Genomic DNA, 5430 nt, shown 5'->3' with positions numbered 1-5430 from the left:
AAGGTGAGGGACTGAAACGTCGACTACTATAAATATAGGGAGTAAACAGTATTTTGTCCATCAAATAGACATATAGACATATAGGTTCACTACATATTACCGCTCAAGTGTTTAGGGGCTATATGTGTTTCACTCAAAAGCAATTTCACAACACGCGTTGCCATATGCTTGCTCTTCGATCTCACACTATGCCAAAAACTGCATCACACTACACTTTTTAGACAACGAAAAAAAAATTTCCGTTGTGTGATCACTGAAACTGCTTCACACAACAGGTTTAATGAGATTGGCGTTGTATAAGGAGATCGTACATCAATTTTTTTGGGTCCAAGATTATTGTACAACAGTTTTAAGGATTTTTCTGTTGTCTGAATGTAAAAAAAAATTTCCCCTCACCTTGCTCAAATTTGGGTCGAAATTTGAACTGACCTTGTACAACAGTATAGTTGTATCTGTTGTATGAGAGTAAGGTGCAAAATATTTCCCTCCATTCTCCCATTTCCCTCCCATCCAGGCAACAAGAGGAGGCAAATTGAAAATTTAAAAGTTGCATTCAAACAACACATAAGTGAAAAACCATGGTCTGATGCCTCGTACGTGCATCCATCAACTAATGGCTTATCTAGCCATGTGTCCTGGACCACTACACATTCCGACCAACTTGGAAAAAAAAAAAAAAAAAGCCTACAAAATCATTCACTTCACAACTACCAGCCCTAGACACACTGACTCCAAAACTTCACGGTCATACTCAGACCCCGACTCTTTCTTTCCAAAACTCCACTGCGACTACCAGCCCGACCCCAACTCTCTCCGACACTGAAGCCCTCGACCCTAAATCCTCCGCCTCCGAAGCCCTCGACCTTAAATCCATTGCCTCCGAAGCCCTCAAGCCTTGAACCCCAACTCTCTGGTACCAATCCGAAGCCCTAAATCTGAGATTTGTCTTCGAATCTGGTAAGCCCTAAAATTTGGGGGTTTCTGGTTTCTCGTCTTCTCGTCCTCACTATGCACGAGTTTCGATTTCACAAATCACAAATCACGGTCTTGATTTCTGATTCTTCACTTTTGATTTCTGGTTTTGATTAACCGGAGGATTTCGGGTTCTTCACAAATCACAAATGACACTTTTGATTTCGGGTTCTTCACTTTTTATTTCAGAGTTTTGATCAACTGGAAGGTTTCGGGTTCTTCACTTTTGGGAAGATGGAGTATTGTGGTGGAGATGTTCTCAGCTCCGCCCCCGATATGTTAGAAGCAGAAGTATGGGAAGATGGAGATTGTGGTGGAGCAGAATTCGAGGATGTAAGCCACGCTCCGAAAGGCTCTGTCAAGAAGTTTAGAATGTAAGCTTCGTTTTGATTAAGTTTTGCTTGCTAAAGTCTTCACATTAGGGTTCGTTGAATGAAATTTGGTGTTGGGTAGTGAGTAAATTGCTCGTATGAAGTGTTTTCGTATTTCAAAACAACCATTACTTCTTAATTTCCAGTGGTCTGTTTCCTTTCCAGGATATATTCAATCAAATCCTTGGCCTGCACTTTCGGGTGTCATAGTTTCAGTAGATATTCTAAGTTTACAATGACATAGGATTTTGGCATGCAATTTTTCACCATGGCATGATATTCTTAGATATACGGGCATAAAACCACCAGAACAGGTTGAGATCCTGCCTTAAACTTAAGCAACGTTTTAAGCAAGTATATTGAGCAGTACAGAGTGCGCCACATCAGATCTTAATCTTACTCTGCCACTGTAGGGGGATTGTATGTTTTGAACCTTTTTTTGTCTTCAAGTTGGTGCTCGACCTTTACTCCACATTTAATCCAAATTGGGTATTGTTTAGTTTCTTTTTTCCTTGGCTCTAGTTAAGTACACCTTACACATAACTGATGTTGGTCTAACTTCAAGGCCCAAAATCTTCTTTATGGTATTACTATAAAAGAAACCAATTTTGGCTCCCTGATCTTCTCCTTGGCATGAATAAATATAGAAAATGCTACTCCGATGTAAGTATCTTTGGATTTTGTTGGACTTTGTTTGTGCTCGTCCAATTCCTGTTATTTTGGTGGGTGAACAAAGCATGGATCTTTCATTTCTCTGGAACTTTAATTTACTGACATTGCAGTAATGTGCCAAATTTTCTGTCGATTCTCTTTTTGTGGTGCATATTTTGAGGTGGTTGTGTAGTCCAGTTTCGTTTGATATTGCATTTTATCACAGCTTGCTTGAAGTGAATGCACTTTTTATAATATTTTCATTTTGGAGTTTCTCACTGCGAGAGTTGTTTCTTGCAATTAATTCTGCATTGTTTTGAGGAAGTTGATATATCTCGAACGGAAAATGCTCATGGTTTGCTCATTGAATTTGTTTCAGACTGTTCATGAAGGGCGCATATATCAACTAAAACTGTTCTATGACAAAGATTATCTAGAGAAGTCACCAAGTGTACAATTTCATACACGCATCAAGATGACTTGTGTCAATCATGAAACTGGAGTGGTAATGTTGTCTCATAACCTGCATTTTAGGATGTTATTCAACTGCTTGGTTTTGACAATTATTGGCTTTGCTCCTGGTTTTAATTTATGTTCCCTGTTTACATAATTGTTGGCTGATCGAGGACTGCATGGCATGTGTTGATCTTCTTGAAGTCATGCTGGTGGAACATTTGCAGAGGTTACTATTAATACACATAAAGTTATGTTTGAAATATAGATGTTTATCATCATGTGATGAGTAGTTTTTACCCAAATGAATTTAAGACCTTGCATTTCTGTCATTTCAGGTTAAGCATGATGAACTTTTTACCCCTCTTTTTACTGACTTATTACTAGCATATGGGAAACTTTGGATGCTATATGTAACCCAGTTTACTTAACTTATTCTAGTAAACAAGTTTCTAACTGAATTTTACATAAATTTTTATTCCTCTTCTAGTTCACGTGAGATTCACTTCTCTTTTTAAATTTCCTGAGTTTGGTTGCGTACTTGCGTCCTTCTTGATATGTCTGTTCAGAGTTTGAAGTCTAATATATTCTACATTGGGTATTTGCTTGTAATTTCTTTCATACTATTTTGCAAATATTGTAGTCATGTACTCTTAGCCTCTTTAAATTATTGTTTCAGGAATATTGTGCAGCAATGTGAATATTCAAATGTTAAAGCTACTGAACTGATTCTCCCACAGTTTGTGTTTTGAAAGATCACCTGCCTTCCAAAGTGGGGTTTGCATTAAGAGATGTAGATGCAAATCTTTTTCTTTTTGCTTTTTCTGCAACTTCTTGCGTGTAGCAACTCATGTGTAGTGTGGCTTTTGATGTGGGAATATTGCATGCTGCCTCTTGAAATAAGTTGTTGTTTTTTGTTTGTGGTTGTAGATTATTCAATTGCAGAAAAGTTAATTTATTCTCTCAAGTCAATTTTTTAAAGGTTTCCTTCCCTTGGCTTGTTAACTAACATTACATCAGTGGTGGCAGAAGTAGAAGAAAGAAGAGAGGAGCAGCAGGAGCAGGCATATTACATCAGTGGTGGCAGAAGTAGAAGAAAGAAAAGAGGGGCAGCAGGAGCAAGCATTAGTAGTGAGCGAAGTGGGCAAGCAATCATAAATAGTCTAATAATCACTGTATCCATTTCTAGCACACTTATGTTTTTGTCTCTGATGCAATGTAAGACAATAAATTGTCACTGATTCATGACTTTGTGGAACAATGACTAATACGAATGTATATATCTTGGTGGATCCAATGTATTTTGAAGTTTAAAGTATGGGTTAAAGTACTGCTAGTTCATTTGATGGTTTGCATCAAATTTTATTTCCATTTGATCACTATTGTTCATTCGGTAAATGGATGTTTAAATGATCATACAACAGATTTCTCATACATCAGACAATGGTTTTTTGAAAAAATAAAGTCTTCTAATTAACTCTCACACAACAGAAAACACTAGAGCTCCGTTGTCTGAAAAGCTTAACAAACAACGGACTTAAACAAGTTCTGTTGTCTGAAGGCAGCACCGCAGCTGCGCATAGCATTTGCCGAGCCATCTATCGAGTCATCTGTCGAGTATCACACAACACGTTTAACACATACACGTTGTCTGTGTGTTTCTCAGACAACTGTGTTCCACCGTTGTCTGAATTTTCATCAGACAGCGGCTCGGTCTACAACGGTGGCTCTCCATATCCCACAACGGTTTCCATCTGTCGTCTGATAATGTTTTTGGCATAGTGTCATCTCCGCTAGGTAACCCACAACATTCAAGATCAAGAAGTCTTTTATTTGGTTGTAATGGGGTTAAGGGCAAGTGGCTATAAGAAATGAAGGATAGGGAAATACAAAGTCCATGGAAGCCTGTGAAGCAACTCTCTCTTGTAGAGATTTAAGACTTTTGCTTTCGAATGCTAAGTCACTCACTCTAATCCCCATGTACAACCCACACTACACTATACTATAAACAAAAATAATACTAGCTATTTTTTATTTATTTTTGAACACTTTCTTTTTTCTTTTCCTTCACTCTCTCTCTCTCTCTCTTTTTCCGAAATTTTTTTTTCTATACAAAAATCACTCACCCCCACACTTATTCTTTTGTAACCACACACTTTTGACTTTTTTTTCCTTTTCTTTTGAAGCACTCAAACATAAAGTCATTCTCTCGAATCGCTTCACCAACTACCATGGAAGGAGATGATAAAAGTGTATGGGCTAGGTAGGAATTTGTGGTGCGAATGAACAAAAAGGCTAAAAATATAAATAGGCTCAAAGTGACAATCTAGTAGTAAATATCTTTGGGAACATGCTTCTTTGTCTACGGTGGTATTAAGCCTAATGCCTCAATCCTTTCCATCTTATCATAAGCCAACACGTAGCCTCGAGAGGTCTCAAGCAAGTTCTAGATACGCAATGTCATGAGATTTGATACGCTCAAAGTGAGTGCCAATTTAAACCCTGCATCGAATTGTAGTAAAGAGTAAGTAGGGTATCGTTCTAAGCTGGGGATTGGGGTATACTTCATGTCAAAAACGTTAAACAAATTAGTATTATTCACAAAGTATAAAACTAAAAATAAAGCAAAGTATAAGTATATATTAAAATTACAGGATAAGGGGATTTATAAAAGTTTTTATTCTAATCTAATTAAACTAAATACAATGATCAATCAATCCATGAATCAAGAAGAGATAAAGGGAACGACTGTGGTGACCCGGAGACCGGATTACCACAGCGTCGCCTCCCCAAGGAACCCTACACCCGCGACACTTAGGGAGTAAGTGCTTTGGGCCTAGAATTCCTCAAAGAGACAAGGCCTTTAGGTTGAAGAACAAGAAATCTATAAGCCCGAAATTCTTAGGCTTGTATAGTGGGCTTGGCTCGTAACCACAAGATTACGAACTAGGCGAGGAAGAGGAAAGGAAGGTGGTGTTGTGTT

The 5430-nt window shown here is 38.0% G+C and overlaps 1 long non-coding RNA gene across 1 annotated transcript; it reads left to right on the top strand.

The window, feature by feature from the left end:
• The first annotated feature begins 2505 nt into the window (after positions 1–2505).
• Positions 2506–3774, top strand: LOC133723388 (uncharacterized). The gene is made up of 2 exons (XR_009852971.1): positions 2506–2676; positions 3477–3774. It is a non-coding gene; the product is annotated as an uncharacterized LOC133723388 (long non-coding RNA).
• The last annotated feature ends 1656 nt before the right edge of the window (positions 3775–5430 follow it).

Source organism: Rosa rugosa, chromosome 7 (assembly GCF_958449725.1).
Source record: "Rosa rugosa chromosome 7, drRosRugo1.1, whole genome shotgun sequence".
NCBI classification, from domain to species: domain Eukaryota; kingdom Viridiplantae; phylum Streptophyta; class Magnoliopsida; order Rosales; family Rosaceae; genus Rosa; species Rosa rugosa.
Note: the sequence above shows the minus strand (reverse complement) of the source record. Positions and strands in the feature narration are given on the sequence as shown.